This window comes from Equus przewalskii, chromosome 17 (assembly GCF_037783145.1).
Source record: "Equus przewalskii isolate Varuska chromosome 17, EquPr2, whole genome shotgun sequence".
NCBI lineage: Eukaryota > Metazoa > Chordata > Mammalia > Perissodactyla > Equidae > Equus > Equus przewalskii.
Window position 1 is genome coordinate 12,730,967 of NC_091847.1, and position 20,839 is coordinate 12,751,805.

The 20,839-nt window shown below is 40.7% G+C and overlaps 1 long non-coding RNA gene across 2 annotated transcripts in view; it reads left to right on the top strand.

The window, feature by feature from the left end:
* Positions 1–332: 332 nt before the first annotated feature.
* LOC139076767 (uncharacterized) overlaps positions 333–20,839 on the top strand; it is a 97,551-nt gene continuing 77,044 nt past the window's right edge. Inside the window, exon 1 of one of the 2 annotated variants that reach the window (XR_011528696.1) lies at positions 333–531. This is a non-coding gene — a long non-coding RNA (uncharacterized lncRNA). The remainder of the gene's footprint in view (positions 532–20,839) is intronic. The other variant, XR_011528695.1, reaches the window with a different exon arrangement.

A 20,839-nucleotide genomic window follows, 5' to 3' on the forward strand; every position in this document is an offset into this window, starting at 1 on the left:
CTGCTCTTTCAGCACATAGCACCAGAAGGAATCACGGTCAATCATTCATTCAGCAAAATTGATTGAGTGCCTGCTGTGTGCTGGCGCCATCTGAAGCACTAGGAACACAATGGTGAACAAAATTCAGATGCCGTCACTGTTCTCTTGGTGCTCTGAGTCTGTGAAGGTCAAACATTAATCGGATATTTACACGTAGATGTATCATTACAAAGGGAAAGTAGCGTTCTATGAGTGCATATGGCATGAGGAAGTGCTGAGGGCAGAGGCTGCTGTTACCAGCCTCTCGTGAGGGCAGTCCTGCCACTTGGGCGGAGCTTTGGAAATGTGTGGGAGCATTTTTGTTCACCACCACAAATGACTGGAGGCATTTAGCAGGAGAGGAACAGCGTTAGACATCCTAGAGCTCACAGGATGGTCTTCTACACAAAGTATTGTCTCTCTTCACACGTGACTTTCAGGTACTCTTCTGGATACGCATGTGTTTCATTATCTGAGCTTGGAACTGAACTCCCTTTTACATAAAGATACAAGGTATTTTTGCATGATTTTAATATATAGACTTTTCTGAGACCGTGAGCCACGTAACTCGGGAGAAGATTGTACTTTATTTTGTGTGCGACTTTAATTACAGTTGTTCATTATTTTGGAAAATCCTGTCACTGGCGGCAAAGCTGCTGACGGTGTTTGAGTCCCCAATGCAACAAACCTGTATTGGTCTGCGTTTGGGACTCTGATTCACAGTGATTCTGTATATGGAATCATAGGCAAACGTGGTTACTTTATTGGATCTTTTCCTGTGGTCATGACTAATCATTTACGTAATGAAAGACACCTTACTGTTTATTATAAATTGCTTTATGTTACAGTTTGGGTACTACATTGTTTGTTTTTAAAATTATATGTATAGAGAGGTTAGATGATTTGTAAATTTAATTTTAAGACAGTAAAGGAGACACTATAAAATATTTGTCATAAAAAAAGTGCTGGGTCTTATGGAGTTGAGAGGCACAAGTGTGTAACAAAGAATTTTCCAGAAGAAGTAACACCTCACCTGAGGGCTGAATGACGACGGGCTGGGGTTAACTAGGGAAAGAGTGAGTGGAGAGATGGGTGTGGTGTGCAGTGTCAGACAATAGGGTGAGGTGTCCCTGGAGGATGGAGCCAGGAGTGTTTGAGGAACTGGTAGAAAGCTCTTATGGCTGCTGCTCAGAGATCAAGGCAGAGAGCAGCATGAGATGAGGCTGGTAAGATCGGTGGAGGCTGGTGCCTTCTAGGACCTGTAAACCAAGATAGATTAGATTTTGGTTTTAATTTAAATTTAAAATCAATGGGAAGCAATTGAAGTGCAGAGAGTCATACAATCAGGTTTTCATTTAAAAAAAAATAAGTTCTTGTAGTGCTGGGAAAAGATCAGAGGGGATGGGATGTGGGGTGAATGTGGGGGAATGATGCTAGTTCAGGTGAGAGATGATTATAGCCTGGATTAGGGTGGAGGTAGTGGTTCTGAGAAATATTTGGGAAGTAATACAGACAGACTTTGGAATAAATTGCTTGTTAGCTACACGCAGAAGGGAGAGAATGGTGTCAATGAGGAATCGTAGGACTTTGGCTTGTGAAATTGTGGTGAAGCCATTCACTGAGTTATGGAACCCTGGAAGAGGAAGAGGACCTGGTTTGAGCAGCATCAAGATCACAAGTCTGGCCTTGGAAGGCTGCGATGGTGATGCTGTTGAGACTACGAAGTGGAGATGTTGAGCAGGCAGTTAGAGCTTAAAGAAGCTTATGAGAAGTCTGGCCAGAGATAGAAACATGGGGTCATTTGTGTAATTTAAGGAGCAGTCTTGGCTGTAATTGTACAGGAAGAGAGTGTAGAGTGAAATGAGAGGAGAGCCCAGGATGGAGCTGGAGGAACTTTGACATGTATTTGTGTTGAAGGATGGTTCGTAAAGTGTGGTCCCCAGACCAGCAGCAGTAGCATCACTTGGGAACTTGTTAAAAATGCAAATTCTTGGGCCCCACCCCAGACCTACTTAGTCAGAAATTCTGGGAGTGGGGCCCAGCTCTCTGTGTTTTAGCAAGATCTCCAGGCGATTCCGATGCTCCCTAAAGTGTGAGAATTGCTGGTATAAGAATAGGAAGGAGCAGCCAGAGAGGTTGGAGAGGAAAGGAGAAAATGCGGTATCACAGGAGCCCTGGATAAAAGATGTTTCAAGGAGATTAGCCCACAGCAAAATCCTGCTGAGAAGTCCACCAGTAAATCTTGGTATCTGGTGGCTGAGCAACGTAAAAAAAAATAATATATATATATATATATATATATATATATATAACTCACCACCTTTATAACTCCAAAGTTTCTCTGCGCTGCTCAGCTTTGATAATTTCTGTGAGCATGAGATTTCAAAATATATAATTGGCTGCAACCCAACATATTAAATAGGGGGTCGAGTTTATTATTGTCTATGCTACAATCTTGCATGTGATCACAAGGAGGGAGAATTAGCAGAAGTGGGGGAAACTGGATGTAGAAAGTGACCCTTCGTAATCTTGACTCAGCCACACGCAGACGTGGGAGCACCCTGACTGCCTTGCTCAGAGTCCCTGGTTATAGTTTTCAGCCTGGACTATTCTTAAGAATGTCCTGGGGAGCTTCTGTAAGATACCGACATCCAGGTCTTACACCAGGACAAGCAAATCAGAATCTCTGAAAGTAGGCTTCCGCATTTTAAAAACACTCCACTTGATTACAATGTTCAGTCCAGGGTGGAGCACCTTTGAGCAGGTTGTTTGATGAATTCGGATTCTATTAATTGGGCCATCTACCTTTAACGTAGATTGAGAGGAGTGGTTTATTAGATTAGTCTCACCTGGGTAGGTAGAGCATTCCAAATTTAACAGGCCGTCGAATAGCTCCTTTTTTAGGTTGTAGTTTCTGATGAAAATCAGTCATACACTCCTTTCTATTTTGTTAAATCCACCACTTTTAGCAACATATTGACACTTACAAGATTTAAGCCAACAGTAATTCATTTGCTAGCCCTGAGACCAAGTAAATAAATAGATTCCATGCAGATTTATGAGTTTGTGTTGTACAACACTAACAACAGCGTTGTGCAATATGCTTTTGGTTAAAATTACCTAAAGAGGGAGATAGGGAGGGTTATTTGTGTCAGGGTACTAAATATACATTTTTTTAAGTTGCAGTGAATTAAGCGGTAAGAAAAAGCAGTTTTTCTTTTGTAGGAGACCGCCTATAGAGAGATTCAACCAACCGTGGGTGAGGTAGACAACTTATACAATGCTGACAATGCTCAGAATCACGTCGAGGAGATATTAGTTTGTAGAACCTGCTGTTTGGAGGCCCTGGCTGCCTTAGCTTACTTATCTGATTCATGGCCATTTTTATCTGATGGCCAAGATCTACAAACAACCACCAGGGGGCCCCCAAAGCTTTTCTATCTGATTTCAAGGACCACGGTCTTTGGCAGCAAGCGCAGCTGATAAAATAACCCCAGAGGAAAGTGGAGGGGTGCCTTGGTCCATATTTAAAGTCTGGCTTTCTCCTGTGGACATTTTCATCCAGAATGTAGCAGCAGCTGCTGAAATAGCTTTGATGTACTGTGGGTTTTATCAATTTTTTACTGTAACATTGAATAATCTTTTATGCCTTGGCTTCTTTTTGATGAGCTAAGGTTTTGTGTAAATTCAATATTCGAGGTAGTAAGAAAAAAAAGATTCATTTCTTCTTAAATTAAAAATGAAAAGAAAGAGGTTAACTTTGTTTCTCTACCTTTTTACTGAGCTAGAATAACTGGAGATTTGCAAGGTCTGTGCTGAATAGAGTGGTGCGTTTTCCTAACATCCATTCTTTGTACCAGATCTGTCTTGAATTTCCTTTTAGATCTATTTCAAGAACCCTGAATCTTATTCAAGTGAATGGTTAATTTTGGCCCTTGCAAGGCAACTGCTAATTGTTCTCAGGGGATATGATTCGTAGCCATGAAATATTTTTATTAATCTGGGCAATTCATTTAAATTTTTAGAGAAATATTCCTCATTTTCAGATAGATACTAATAGATTCTGCATCAGTTTGAAAGTATTGTTATTTTTATTTGAATGATCTCTTTTTGGGAGGAGGGATTCACACTATTTAAAATGACATACAGGTAGTAAGGCTCTATCATTTTGAAGAAATGAAAGATGATTCTGTTTATATTTTGGATTGATTTCTATAGAAGTAACATTATTTATCTGAAGTCTGGTCATTCTGAAGTAGTAGAAAGAATTTTATAGTTTTACTGAAACATACATTGAACTCTAAATTAAAGTTGTACCAAATGCAAATATTTAATAACACATGAATACATTCTAGTAAGGATTGAATAAATATAGAATTAATCCAGAAAGTTCTCTGATGATGGATTCAATGATAAACAGATAACCATGTGGTAGGAATTGGCAGGAGAGATTTAAGCATCACAAATCTGGTAAGTAGAGATGTCCTTAAGGTATTGCCCACTTTTTAGATTTTGTGCATATGTGAAATCAGATTCTACTCTCAGTTCCATTAAAACTGTGGTTTCCCCAGACTCCATAGTTTCTTTTTTTTCTTCTTTTGTTTTTTGGTGAGGAAGATTGGCCCTGAGCTATCTGTTGCCAATCTTCCTTTTTTTCCCTCCCCAAAGCCCCAGTACCTAGTTGTCTGTCCTAGTTGTAGGTCATTCTAGTTCCTCTGTGTGGGATGGCACTGCAGCATGGCTTGATGAGTGGCACTAGGTCCACACCCAGGATCCCAAATGGCGAACTCCTGGCCACAGAAGCAGAGTGCGTGAACTTAACCACTCGGCCCTGAGACAGGTACCTCCACACTTTCTTTATGGAGGAAATGTTTTTGTGATGTGAAATAAACTTGAAGTTTAATTTGAAGAATTCTTAAGACCCTTGAAAGATATCTACACAGGATTAAAGTGAACTGAGTTTGTTTCCATAACTGGTCATGGGATGTAACTGAGTCTGTGGGCCTTTATGGTTTGCTTACCATTGTCTAAATACATACAGGGTGTATGTAACAAGTGTTTTCTTTTCTTTGTTTTTTTTAAAGATTGGCACCTGGGCTAACAACTGTTGCCAATCTTTTTTTTCCTGCTTTATCTCCCCAAAACCCCCCTTTACACAGTTGTATATCTTAGTTGCCAGTCCTTCTAGTTGTGGGATGTGGGACACCGCCTCAACGTGGCCTGATGAGCGGTGCCATGTCCATGCCCAGGATCCGAATCCTGGGCCGCCGCAGTGGAGCGCACGAACTTAACCATTGGGCCACGGAGCCGGCCCCCTTTTTTTTCTTTTTTACATGTTAAGGTGTTTATTACAACAGATTGGGTATTGGGAAAATATTGGAAACTATTAATTATTCAACAATAGAGAATTGTGGAAATAAACAATGGAACATCTGCACAATGGAATATTATGAAGCCTTAAGAGTGATGGGGAAATGTTTGTGATATATTAAGTAAAAAAAGAATTATCTTTAATAAACAAATTGAAAAGAAAGAACCTAGAGATTGAAAGAGGCTTATGTGACATATTAACCACTTGGGATGTATCATTTTGTCTTTATAAGTCCAAATGCGCACCCATAATGGGTGCACACACACACAAATTGAGGAATTTTGAAGATTAACTAGTTACTATTTTTTTCATTTATTTTTTTATTTAATTTTTTTTGAGGAAGATTAGCCATGAGCTAACATCCGTGCCCATCTTTCTCTACTTTATATGTGGGATGCCTACCACAGCATGGCTTACCAAGCGGTGCCATGTCCGCACCCGGGATCTGAACCGGCGAACCCTGGGCTGCCGAAGCGGAACGTGCGCACTTAACCACTGCGTCACCGGGCCAGCCTGCTAGTTTTTTTTTAATTGAGCAAACACTGGTTTATAACATTATATAAATTTCATGTATACATCCTTATATTTCGATTTCTGTATAGATTGCATCATGGTCACCACCCAAGGACTAATTACCGTCCATCACCACACACCTGTGCCCAGTTACCCCTTTTGCCCTCCTCTCTCCCTGCTTCCCCTTTGGTAACCACCAATCTAACCTGTATCTATGTGTTTGTTTGTCGTTGTTGTTTTTCTCATCTATTTATGAGTGATATCATACAGTATTTGACTTTCTCTGTCTGACATTTCATTTAGGATAATACCCTCGAGTTCCATCTATGTTGTCGAAAATGGCAAGATTTCATCTTTTTCTTATAGTTGAGTGGTATTCCGTTGTGTATATATATACGCCACATCTTCTTTATCCATTCATCCCTTGATGGGCACTTAGGTTGTTTCCAAGTCTTGGCTATTGTGAATAATGTTGCAATGAGCATAAGGATGCATATATCTTTACACATTCATGTTTTCATGTTCTTAGGATAAATACCCACCAGTGGAATAGCTGGGTCCTATGGTAATTCTATTCTTAATTTTTTGAGGAATCTCTGTACTGTTTTCCATAGTGGCTGCAGCAGTTTACATTCCCACCGGTGGTGTATGAGTTCCCTTTTCTCCACATCCTCTCCAACACTTGTTATTTCTTGTTTTGTTAATTATAGCCATTCTGAAGGGAGTGAGGTGCTATCTCATTGCAGTTTTGATTTACACTTCCCTAGTAATTAGTGATGTTGAACATCTTTTCCTGTGCCTGTTGGCCATCTGTATATCTTCTTTGGAAAAATGTCTGTTCATATCTTTTGCCCATTTTCTAATTGGGTTGTTAGTTTTTTTGTTGTTGAGATGTATGAGTTCTTTATGTATTTTGGATATTGACCCCTTATCAGATATATGGTTTGCAAATATCTTCTCCAAATTGTTAGATTGTCTTTCCATTTTGTTTATGGTTTCCTTTGCTATGCAGAAGCTTTTTTAGTTTGCTATACTCTTATTTCTTTATTTTTTCTATTGTTTTCCTTGCCTGGTCAGACATAGTACTTGAAAATATGCTGCTAAGACCGATGTGGAAGAGTGTACTGGCTATGTTTTCTTCTAGAAGTTTCATGGTTTCAGGTCTTACATTCAAGTCTTTAATCCATTTTGAGTTAATTTTTGTGTATGGTGTAAGATAATGGTCTACTTTCATTCTTTTGCATGTGGCTGTCCAGTATTCCCAACACCATTTATTGAAGAGACTTACCTTTCTCCATTGTATGTTCTTGGCTCCCTTGTTGAAAATGAGCTGTCCATAAATGTGTGGGTTTATTTCTGGGCTGTTTGATTCTGTTCCATTGATCTATCTATCTGTTTTTCACCAGTACCATGTTGTTTTGATTACTTTGTTTGTTCTTCTTTTTCCAATTCCTTTAGGTGCACTGTTAGATTATTCATTTGAGATTTTTCTTGCTTGTTGAAGCAGGCCTGTATTGCTATAAACTCTCTCTTAGAACTGCTTTTGCAGTATCCCATAAATTTTGGTGTGCTGTATTTTTGTTTTCATTTGTCTTCAGGTATTTTTTGATTTCTCATTTGATTTCTTTGTTGACCCAATCATTGTTCAGTAATGTTTTGTTTAATCTCCACGTATTTGTGGCTTTCTACTTTTCTTCCTGTAGTTGATTTGTAGTTTCATACTGTTGTGGTCAGAAAAGAAGCTTGGTATTATTTCAGTCTTCTCAAATTTGTTAAGACTTGTTTTGTGGCCTAACATGTGATCAATCCTGGATAACATTCTATGCACATTTGAAAAAAATGTATGTTCTGCGGTTTTTGGATAGAATGTTCTGTATATATCTGCTAAGTCTGTCTGGTTTAATGTGCTATTTAAGGCCAATGTTTTCCTATTGTTCTTCTGTTTGGATGATCTATCCGTTGGAGTAAGTGGGGTGTTAAAGTCTCCTACTACTATCGTGTTGCTATCTATTTCTCCTTTTATTTCTGTTAATAATTGGTTTATATATTTAGGTGCTCCTCTGTTGAGTGCATAGATATTTACAGATGTTATGTCCTATTGTTGGATTTTTCTCTTTATCATTATGTAGTGCCCTTCTTTATCTCTTATTACAGTTTTTGTTTTAAAATCTATTTTGTCTGATATAAGTATTGCTACCCCTGCTTTTTTTAATTGCCATTTGCGTGGAGTATCTTTTTCCATCCCTTCACTTTCAGTTTGTGAGTGTCTTTAGGTCTTAAGTGTGTCTCTTGCATGCAGCATATATATGGGTCTTTTTTTTGGGGGGGGAAGATTAGCCCTGAGCTAACATCTGTGCCCATCTTCCTCTATTTTATATGTGGGACACCTCCTACAGCATGGCTTGATAAGCAGTGCACAGGTCTGCCCCTGGTGAACTGAACGTGTGAACCCCAGGCTGCTAAAGTTGAGTATGTGAACTTAATGGCTGTGCCACCAGTCTGGCCACTGGGTCTTGTATTTTTAGCCCATCAGCCACCTTATGCCTTTTGATTGGAGCATTTAGCCCACTGACATTTAAAGTAACTATTGATAAGAATGTACTTATTGCCATTTTGTTACTTTTTTTCTGGGTGTTTTAGTAATTCTTCTCTTTTCCTTCTTCTCTTGCTCTCTTCCTTTCTGGTTTGATGGCTTTCTTTAGTATTATGTTTTGGCTCCATTCTCTTAATTTTTTGTAATTTTTTATAGGTTTCTGGTTTGTGATTTCCATGAGGTTCATATGTAAAACCGACGTATGTAGCAATCTATATTATGTTGATGGTCTCTTAATTTTGACCTCTTGCTAAAAACTCTACTCTTTTACTCCCCTTTCCACATTTTATTTGTTGATATCATATCTAACCTCTTTTTGTGTGTATGTCTGTCCGTTACCCTCTTATCATGGAAGTAAATAATTTTAGTACTTTTGTTCTTTGACCTTCATATTAACTTCATAGGTGGTTGATCTGCTACTGTTATTGTATATTTGACTTTACCAGTGACTATATTGGGTTTTTTAAAGATAATTTTCTTATTCCTTTTGTGGTCTTTTCTTTTCCACTTAAATAAGCCCCTTTAGCTTTTCTTCTAAGGCTGGTTTTTTGGTGATAAATTCCTTTAGTTTTCGCTTGTCTGGAAAACTCTTTATCTCTCTTTCCATTCTGAATGATAATCTTGCTGGGTAGAGTATTATTGGCTGTAGATTTTTTCCTATCAGCACTTTAAGTATATCACGCGTCTCCCTTCTAGCCTGTAAGGTTTCTGCTGACAAGTCAGCTCATAGCCTTATGAAGTTTCCTTTGTATATAACTTGTTGCCTTTCTCTTGCAGCTTTTAGGATTCGCTCTTTATCTTTAATTCTTAACATTTTAATTATAATGTGTCTTGGTGTGGGCCTCTTTGGATTTATCTTGTTTGGTGCTCTCTGTTCTTCCTGTATGTGGATGTCTGTTTCCTTCCTTAGGTTAGGAAAGTTTTCAGTTATTATTTCTTCAAGTAGATTCTCTGCCCCTTTGTCTCTCTCTTCTCCTGCTGGGATGCCTGTAATATGGATGTTAATGCTCTTGATATTATTGCAGAGGTCCCTTAGACTGTCCTCATTCTTTTTAATTCTTTTTTATTTTATCTGTTCAGCTTGGGTGATTTCCTCTAGTCTTTCCTGCAGCTCACTGTATCATCTACTCTGCTATTGAGTCCCTCTGGTGAATTTTTCATTTCCATTATTGTTTTCTTCATTTCTAGTTGGTTCTTTTTTATATTTTCCAATTATTTGTTGAAGTTCTCACTGTATTCATCTGTTCTTCTCCCAAGATCAGTGAGCATCCTTATGACTATTAGTTTGTGCTCTTTATCAGGCAGATTGTTTGTCTCTGTTTTGTTTAGTTCTTTTTCTGAGGTTTTGTCCTCTTCCCTTATTTGGTACATATTTCTTTGTCCCCTCATTTTGCGTCTTTCTCTGTGCTTATATCTATGCTTTGGGTAGATCTACTACATCTCCCAATCTTGGAGGAGCGACCTTATGTATGGGATGCCTTATAAGGCCCAGCAACTTGCTTCCATCTCATCACTGGTTCCAAATGTTCCAAGACTGTCCCCTGTGTGGGCTACATGTGTCCTTCTGTTGAGGTGGGGTTGCTCTTACTGCAGGTGTGTGGGAAGGCTAGGCTGTCCCTCTGACTGGCTGGTTGCAAGGCTCAGCTGCATGTGGCTGCTACAATTCTTTCAGTCACTTTATTGAGTGAACCCCCATACAGTTGGCTGCAAGCTCTAATGGCACATTCCTACTGCAGTTTTTCTGTTCAGTCAGTAGGACCCAGCATGGCTGGTTGCCAGGCTCAGGGGCTCACATTGCTCTAGGCCTCTAGCCTGAAAGGCTGTTGTCAGCTTTGTCAGTAGTGCAGCTGGGTGGGGCCTGCCCCAAATGTGGCAGCACACAATTGTTTCAGGCATTGGAAGGTGGCGTAGATCCCATATGTGGCGTAAGACTGCTCCTGGCCATAAAGAACTATTAGTAGGATGTGGCTTTTTTCCTCTCCAGAAAGGTATTTCTGCCTCTTGTACCTCAGTCAGCACTGTCCCTTGTTGTGCAGGTTCTTTTTATCCAGTTTCCAGTTCTCTCTTAGGGGTAATTGTTCCAATGGCAGTTGTGAATTTGTTGAGTCTGTGGGAGGAGGTGAGTTCAGAGTCCTCCTATGCTTCCATCTTTCAAGAAATCTTATTTTTTCTTATAAATTCATTTATGCATTCTTTTACCCAGTGCTTTCATAGTATCAGCAAAGGATGTTAATTTACTACAATGACTGCCAATTGTAGGGCTCCAAAATGCTAGGAGTGAGCATAGCTTCTTAGGATGGATTTCACAGTTTATTTCTGGAGACAACTTTCACTCGGTGAACTCCAAGACTATTGGGTTAAGTAAAGAGCACAGATTTTGTGTTTATGTATGTATTGGGGTGGAGAATATTTTCTTCACCAGTATTCATGGATATATATTTTATAGAAGTAAATTTAAATGTACAGGAGTCAATCCAAATATTTGCATTTGAAAGTTACTGGTAGATATGGTTCTTAGACTAGAGATTCTAGAAATATTTCTTCAATGAGAAAATGGAGTCACTATCTAGAATGCTAATTCATTCTCATCTTGATGATAGGGAACTTCCCTACTTACCTAGGGGTCACTTAGCTTCTACTATACATTAGGCAACCTGGAAATTAGACAGAAAAACAGATGTTTGACTGTCAAAATAGATCACTTGAGGTACAGAATGTAAAGCCTCTGTCCTTTATTCAAGAAAGAACCTTTCAAGCCCTGGTAGTCTCTGGAGTCCTGATTCACCCACACTTCTATGAAATCTGGTGACTTTACTTTCCCAGTCTACAGAAACCACAGATATTAGGGGTGGGTGGGTGCAGGAAAGAGCAGATACAAGGAGCCATACTGAAGGACAGCAAGAAGTGATTGCTGACCCTGAGAAGGACTCTATAAAACACATCCAAATTAAAAAAAAAAAACAGCAATTTTGGGTGATAATTTGGGATCATTGAGCAATGGAGCAGCCTTCTATCTATCAGCTGCCCTTGAGAGTATTACTATGTGGAGCCAGTGGTTTCTACTGATGATTCCTGGAGTCTGAAGGTTTTGTGTTGTCTCAGGGATAGCAAGTGGGTGGGACTCTACAGCACTACCATCTCCTACTTCAACTCTTTTTCTAAAATCTGTTTTGTGTATTAGGATTCTGTAAAAGGGCTTCTCAGCTAAAACGTATATTTGAAAATCAACATTTTAGAATATATTGTGGTTCCATTATGAGGCTGAATAGTAAAGAAAAGATAAAATTATGCTCAGCATTCTTTGTGTAAAAGGCAGAGGAAGATATAAAATATTTGAGAAATATTTGCATTAAAATGGTGAAAATAAAAGTTTTGTGTCATGGTAGGCTCTAAGTAAATATTTGTTGAGTGAATGCCTTACTAAATGCAAACGAGAAACTCAATGTATCAGAAAAGTTGTCTTCCCCCACATCACTGAATACATAAGGCATCACTGAATGGGGCTTTTTTGTTGAATTTTGTGTTTATAGATACCTGGGTTCAATCTTCTAAGAACAACTCAAACAGAGAAGTGACAACATTTGACAAGGCACTTGTTGAAAGTGCCTTCAAGTACCACTCTGCAATCTGTAAAACATCTTTAAGGGATATTTCGTCGAAGTATTTGGAGTGAAAGTTAATGACCTATTCTCTTGCAAATGTGGAAATTGAGATTAAAATCAGCTGTGGAGGCCAAGTCCAGTTTTTTTGGTCTATATAATTAATATATTTAATTAAAGAAAAGAGTACCTATTTTCTTAAAGGTTATTGATTTGATTGTTTGTTATCTTGTGCATTGAATGTTTGTTGCCAAGAATGAGGCAGAGCCAAATAAGGAATCTAGTTGTTTATATATATGGTGTTAAAATTGTAAAATAAATGTATGTGTGTAAATGCAACATATATATAATATACATGCAAAATAGAAATGTGTATATATGTATATACATATATACAAAATAGAAATGTACACCTCAGTGATTTACTGCAGGGGTTGGCAAACTTTTTGTGTAAAAGGCCAGATGGTAAATATATTAGACTTTGTGGGCCATATGATCTCTGTCACAACTACTCAACTCTGCTGTTAATGTAAGCACAGACACACACAATATGTAAACTAATGTGCGGCTGTGTTTGAATAAAGTTTTATTTACAGAACAGGTAGTAGACTAGGTTTGGGCCGTAGGCATGGTTTTCCAATCCCTGATCTATTACAGTACAAACTCCAGCGTTCTTACCATCCAGGACCAGAAATATCATATTGCCCACATTTCAGGAGCATCCTAGTGTCCACTCCCTATCCCCATCCCAGTCTCTCGCTCCTATCCTGACTTTTATGGTACTACATCCTTTGCTTTTCTTTATAGTTTTATCAGCAAAACATACGTACACTAGTGGAGTCATAGAGTGCCTTCTTTTTTCCCAGCATTATCTCTATCAGATTCATCCCTGGTGCATGAAGTGGTAATTTGTTCATTTTCATTGCTGTAAGGAATTTCATTATGTGAATATATTAACATCCATTTTCTCATCCTAATGCTGGTGGACAGTGGATGGTCATTTCTTGTTTCGGCTCTTGTGAATAAGGCTCCTGTGAGCATTCTTGTGCATGCCTCTGGGTGCACATGTACGTGCATGGCTGTTGGGCATGTATTTAGGAGTAGAATTGCTGAGTTTGCTTTGTACTTGGGTTTTAATAGATAATGCCAATAACTTTCCAAAGTAGTTGTACTAACTTATATTCTTACCTGCAGTGCACAGGAGTTCCAATCTTCTACATCAGGGGTCAACAAATTATGGTCCACTGGTCAAAGGTGGAGCCTGAGACTGAGTTGGATTGTCTGCCTCCTCCATTGTTCCTCCCTTGCCAACAGCCATGCCTCACTGCTGCCCAGGGCCTGTGCTGATTACCGTCTACACGGTGGGGACTCTGCTGTTGGCACGGCCCAGGGACTGAGAGGTGGAATCACAGTCAGCTTCTCCTTGGCCAGCTGCTAAATTGAAACAGCCGGGCTCCTCAGAAGGAAAGAAAGGCGAGTTGGAATTTGAGTGTCCCTGGGCCAGAAAGCAAAACTGACCGTGGTGGCCATCCCTCACCTTCCTTCCTTCCACGGCCACTGGGGCTGTTTCTAGCCAGCCACATCTGGGGGCAAAGCCTGCCTACCACCTGGGATAGTCCACTCCAGTCAAAGGCATTGCAGGGGGGAGAGAAGAGTTTTTTTTTTTGTAGAAGTACCTACATATGTAATATCCTTAGTTCTGTCGCTTGTCTGCAAAGCCTAAAAAATGTACTGTCTGGCCCTTTACAGGAAAAGTTTAGCAACTCCTATTCTACAGTTTCACCAACATTTTTATGTTGCTGGTGTTTCTAATTTTAGCTATTCTGACATATCTGTAATTATATTGCATTCTAATTTTAATTTTTGTTTCTCTAATTTCTAAAGACAGTGGGTACCTCATTGTGTTGATTGGCTATTTGCATATCATCTTCTAAGGAGTGTCTATTCAGATCTCTTGGCCATTTTTCTTTTGGGTTGTCTGTCTCTTTCTTATTGATGTGTAGGAATTTTTTATATATTCTGGATATGAGCCTTTGTCGGTTATGTGTTACGAGTTTCTTTTTCTACTGCATGGTTTGCTTTTCTATTTTTTTCACGGTATCATTTGATAAACAGAAGTTCTACATCTTTATTACCCCATCTTTTCCTTTATACCTATGTTTTGTTGAGGAAGCCTTCTCTTACCTTGATCATGCAGATAGTCTCCTAAGTTAGCTTCTAAAACTGTGGCTCTCAAACTTTAGTGTGCATTAGAATTACCTGGAGAACTTTCCAGAGCTCAGCTTGCTGGCCCCACTGCCCCATTCAGCAGGTCTGGGGTGAGGTTGCAGAATTTGTGTTTCTAACACTTTCCAAGCTGGTGCTGACACTGCTGGTCTGGGGACTACACTTTAAGAACCACTGATCTAGAAACTTTGTTGTTTGGCTTTTCACATTTATATCCATAATCCCCCAGAAATTATGAAGTGAGAGTCAGTTTTCATTTCTTTTGTGTAAAAATCTGAGTACCATTTGTTGAAAAGACTGTCCTCTTTCCACTGTTCTGTAAACTAAGTGTCTACACGCGCATGAATCTGGTTTTGGGCTCTGCAATCTATGCCACTGTCTCTTTGCCTACTCTGCGCCGGTACCACACTGTCTTAATTACTGTAGCACTAATTAATACACTTAATTGTACCTGATATATGGTAGAGCAACCTCCCATCATTCTTTTCCTTCAACATACTTTTATGAACAGCTTGTCAATTTGCAAACATACATGCTTGCACATACACATACACACAGATATACACCCTATTGGAGTTTTGATTATAAGTTAATGAAATCTATAAATCAGTTTGAGAGAATTGACGTATTTACAATATTGAATCTCCCAATCTGGTGCTTCTCAACTTCTTTTCCCTAATATTCCCCCTAAAGAGTCTTTTGTAGGCTTTTTCCCCTACTTATCCCCCACCCTCAAGTTTTAATGCCATAGGTACATTGTATATCTGTGCCTTACACATAAAAACAGTACAATCTTTTCATTCCCCCAAGAACCAATTTTTGCCCCTTCTGGGGGAGATTTCACTCCCATCGTGAATATGTGTCCCAGCCCATAGTATAGCCTGCCAGTTATTTAGATATTCCTTGGTTTCCTCAATAACGAATTATTGTTTTCTGTGTAGCAGTCATGCGCGCCTATCTTTCGGTTGATTCCCAGGTATTTGATGTTTTGGAATGTGGGGTTCATGCCTTTCCAGGTTGACCATGTAGCTCCCGAGCAGGAGCGGGGGAACAGGTGTGGTCGCTGCTGTTCGGGACACCGTGGCCTCTGGGCTCCACACCTGAGCGCCTGCCACCTGGCTGCCCCACCTCAGCCAGTCCTAGTCTGTAGACTCTATTTTTCAAGACATGTGCTCAAAAGCCCTAGTGTCCTTCCAAACCCACTTGTCATTTGTGGCTATAAAAGAAAATAACATATATGGTTTTAAGTGCAGGAACAGACATTTGGAAAGGAGGGCCATGTCCTGGAACATGTTCATAATTAAGGCATAAACAACAGTAATTATTTTTTTCAGGGTTTCCAAGAACAGTGTGAAGATGTCTCAGTAGATGGCACTGTTTCTAAATAGATAGAGAAAGCCCTAAACTGATGGAGTAGGTTTGAGGAAAACATTTTTCTGTTAAATTGGAATTAAGAATAATATAAATAAAACTAGAAAAAGTTCTGCAGGATCCCTTGCGATCTTCTTCTCTGGTGAGCTTAATTAAAGTCAATGAAGAAGCTTAAGCTTTTTCCCTCGCCCCCCTTCCTTGGGGCGGGCTGTTGCTGTAATTGTGTCTTTTCTCAGACCAGGCTGAAGTAAATGACAGCGTATTGTCCAGCTGGTGTGGCCAGAATAAAATCACCCAGATGAAGGCCCCGGTGCCTTTCTGTGTGTGGCCCTGTGCTCTGCACAGAAGGCGATGCTGGTTTTCATTTCAGACCCGTTTGTGTGAGAGAGCTCGGAGCGTGAAAGGATAAAGCCAAGAGCCTGCCCTCAGTGTGTTTTCTGTGCAGTAGAGCAGAGGATTTGGTTGCAAATCCTGCCTCTGGCACGCACTGGCTATTTGGTCTTGGCAAGCTGTTAGATCTCTCTGACCGCAGTTTCGTTACCTGAAAAACAGAGATAATATCTACATGACCTGGGGTGTTGTGAGATTAAATGAGGCAACGTCTGTGGAGCACTTAGTCTGGCACCAAGAAGTGGCAATATTGTGATTAGTCTTTGGAGCTTTGAAAGTGGCCTAGAAAGTAGCCCTCATGGGTTGTAAGTGGTCACTGTCATGTGCCCAGGTGACAGATGTCCTCAGATTTGGCTGCCTGCATTGCTCTTGGGTTTGAACTCTGCACCCCAGGCGTATGGTCTTAATCAGCAGATTAAGCAGATCTCTTTGCTTCCTGGTTCCCCTGAGGAGCTGGCAAAACCCAGCAATGCCCCAGCCCTAGAGATTCTGATTTAATCGGTTCAGGGTGTGTCAGGTCTGAGGTGACTCCAGTGGACAGCTGCGTTGAGAAGCCCGGTCGACTGTGTGCTATCTTTACACGGTGTCACCAGCAGAGATGAGACCAGGTCTCAGGTGTGGGGTGTTAGCATCTGAGTATCTGTGAGGTGTGGAGCTGGCCCTTTCCTCCGGGGCACTGTGCAGTCGGCGCAGGTATGTTGCTGACAGGTACCTTTGACAGCCGATTCTGACTCGGCAGAGGTGTGATTAAAATATAAGGGGCATGTTTTCCCCTCAGATGTGCTTTCTGAAATAGAGAAATAAAGCTCCATGAGCAAATCAGAGACAGCATCATGAGGTACTGTATTTTTTCTCACCTTTTTCCTATCCTTATCTGTGTTTCTGCCTCTGTTTGTGTGTATGACTGCGCCTGCCTGTCTGCTCTCTTTCTGTCTTGTCTGTTTCTGTTTCTTTCTATCTGCCTCTGTGTGTCTCTCTGCTCTGTATCTGTCTGCATCTGTTTCTGTCTTTCTCTCTCCGTCTCTCTGTCTGTCTGTCTGTCTCTTGATTCCTTTGTCCTGGTGGGGCCCGATTTGTGTACCCCAGGGTTACCAAGTATATTAGCCAAGGTTTTCCAGAGAAACAGAACCAATAGGAGATGCCATATATATTTATATCTTTATATATTCCTGCATATAAAGAGCTTTATTATGAAGAATTGACTCACCTGTTTGTGAAGGCCGCCAAGTCCCAAGATCTGCTGTTAGCAAGCCCAGGACCAAGGAAAGTCGATGTTGTAAGTTTCATTTGCGGTCCAAGTCCAAAGGCAGGAGAAGACCTGTGTCCCAGCTCAAAGGCAGTCAGGCAGAGAGAGTGAATTCTCCCTTACTCAACTTTTTTGTTCTATTCAGGCCTTCAACAGGTTGGATGAGGCCTACCCACATCGGGGAGGGCAAGCTGCTTTACTCAGCCTGTTGATTCTAATGTTAATCTTATCTAGAGGCACTCTTGTAGACACACCCAGAATAATGTTTGATCAAGTATCTGGGCGGTCCATGGCCCAGTCAAGTTGCCATAAAAATTAATCAACACACCATGAAAGTCCGTATGCCCACCATCCTAGAACTTCTGAGTCACAGAAGTCTTAAATCGGCTGCCTGAGAGTCAGATTTGGCTCTCAGGGATGTTCTGTTGCTCTCCTCCCCTCTCATTTCTATTATATCAGAGCTTCACTCTGGTATTACCTACCTGACCGCTTTTTCTACATCATGACCAGATATGAGGTCACTGAATTTATGACCCTTTTCCTATCTATTCTAATACAGTAGAATAGAACTAGGTTAAACGTGGTTTGTTTACGTCACTGAGAAAATCAAAACACGTTGACAACTTCCACTGGCTATACTCAGCTAAAAGAATTCAACAATTTGACTATGCAACTAGCTGGTTGCTTCTCAGTCCTCTGTCTTGAGAAGAAAACTCACTTCCTGACTGACTTATCTGTAGAAAGAAGAGGATTTCAGTCCTTTGTACCCTCTTTGCCAGGGTGGACCCTAGGGCATTGGTGTTGTCCATCAGGAAGGATGGTTTCCCCCAATGGACTGTCTCCCCATCCTGACTCTTCTCTTTTTAGGTCATCTTATGCTCCTTCCTTGCTGGAATTTTCCCTGACATACCCAGACAGTTAAATCCTTTATCAACCAAAACACACACCACTGGGCGGCTCTGGATGTAAACCGTCTTCTGGAAATAGTGTGGAGTTTGAAAATACAAGTTTGTCAGGACATACATTTTATGATGTTTAAAACAGAACTTAGAAGGTTTTAAAACAAACTGTACTATCCAATAGGAATAAAAGAAAAGGCAGATCCATAACTATATGTAGAAATATAATTCCCTGAGCTAAAGACCATGTAATTATGCAGTGTTTTACATTCTTTTCTGAAAATCTTTGTGATAAATTATTACAATTTCCTTGTTTTTATATGGTACGGTGAAAGGTTTCCACCGGTGCTATGTTTTGAAAAGTGTAGAGCTAGAAGCAGTCTCAGATATTAAGGATTTTAAAAATATGTGTTAGTTTCTGTGCCCTTGCTGCCTGGCAGGGTGGAGGTGGAGGTGAGAGCTCGGGGCGGAGGAGATTGGGAGAGAAAGGGGTGTACAGAACTGGTTGGGGAGAAAGCAGAGAAGGCAAAGCACAGACAACAAGAACCTCCTGGAGCTCCTTCCCTCAGGACATCAGCAGCCTCCTCGTGGCAACACTGGTCAATGCTTGAACCATCCAAGAAAACGTCTGTGTGCCTCCACTCTCTGGGAGCAATTTCAGAATCAATCGGGGCCATTTCCAATCAATCCGGCAGTATATTCAGGCCTGCAGTGGGAAAAAGGATAAACTGTGGCCATCAATTCTGCTGGAGTTTTTGAAGCCTCCCAACCAATTTAAAGGCATATTGGTTTTTGTACTTCCAAAGAATCCAGGTTTTAAAATAAAAATAGGGGCCAGCCTTGTGGCTGAGTGGTTAAAGTTCCGTGTGCTCCACTTCAGCGACCGAGGTTCATGGGTTCAGATCTCGTGTGCAGATCTAATCCACTCATCAGCCAGGCTGTGGAGGCAACCCATATACAAAACAGAGGAAGATTGGCATGGATTTTAGCTCAGGGCAAATCTTCCTCAAGCAAAAAAAAAAAAAAAATTGAAGCAGGAGGCAAGGATGGTCCAGGAACATTCTATGTTTTAGGGCTCGCTGAGCACAAATCAGGAATCCAGTTAGCGACACCAAGGAAATAGATGAGAAGAAAAACCAAGGCTGTGTCATGAAGAAATGACTGTGATTTGCTTTGAGGAAACCTGTGTAGGAGGCCTCGAGTGATGACCTGATTGATGAGAGGTGGGCCAAGATGTGTTTGCTTTTTGGAAGTTATTGAGTGCCAAAAATACGCAGAGTCTGACGCGTGGTGGGATCATTTCCAAGTGTTGCATGCATTCTCCAAAGCACAGTCTCACAGCCATGACATTCTTGGCTCAGCTTCAATGATGGTACCCCCAGCTCCTCCTGCACTGCCACTTCCACAACCAGAGTACACAGGCACAAACACTCGTGTAAGAAATCCACAGACTTATCCTGCTGCTCTGCAATTGCTGACTGGTGTCTCTCTCTTCATTGAACCGTAAGCTCCTTGCGAGCAGGGTAACAAAGACTCTCTTTGACCATACTTCAGTCAGGCTCCTCTGAGCCCTCTTCTTGATTAGGCCCTGACCTTGGGCTCTGTCCTTGGCCCACTTAGTCCAGTTTAAGCAAGAATTTTGCTGGGTCAGTTTAGCAAAAATCCCCTGCCCTCTACATCTTATCAAGTTCCTCATCCCCCACCCTCCATACTTATCACCCTGGCCTGCTGTCAGCAAAAATCCCATTGAGCCAGTCTAGCAAGAATTCTCTCTTATTCCTGAAGTTTCCTCTTAGTAATTCTCTGTTCGCTGACCCTCACCCTGTGCTTTGGCTATAAATCCCCACTTGCCATTGTTGTATTCAGAGTTGAGCCTGATCTCTCTCCCCTGCTGCGGAACCCCCATTGCAGGAGTCCCTTGAATAAAGTCTCTCTTACTGTCTTAACAAGTGTTGGAATAATTTTTTCTTTGACAAAGGTCAGCTTGACTTTGCTTCCTTAGGATCTAACACAGGATCTAAATCATAGTGGGTTCTGAATGAGGAATCTTTGAAGGGACAAGGAAGTGAAAGATAGAAGAAATAGGTAGCTTAGTTTAGACCGCAAACAGGGGCTTTGAAGCCCACAGACCTGTGTTCCACCTCCTGTTCTGATATTCATCAGCTATGAGATCACGGATAAGCTATTGAACTTTCTCATGTTCAGCTTCCTCAGCTGCAAAGAATAAGGATATAGAGTTGTTTTGAGGAGCAAATGTGACAATGTGAAATGTCAGGCATTTGGTATTTGATCAATAAATGTTATGATTGTTATTGCTATTAGTAATCATAATGGCAAAATGACCACCCAGCCTGGGGCATGTAGGAAAGAGTCATTCCATCTAGAACTTCACTTCTTCCAAGGCTTTCCTATTCTGTTATGGACTGAATTGTGTCCCCCTCAAATTCATATTTGAAGCCTCACCGCACAACGTGACTCTGTTTGGAGATAGCACCTTTAAGAAGGTAACTAAGGTTAAATGAGGTCAGAAGGATGGGGGCCTAACCTGAGAGGAATAGTGTCCTTATAAGAAGAGGAAGACACTAGAGATGTCTCTCTCTTGCCACGCTCACA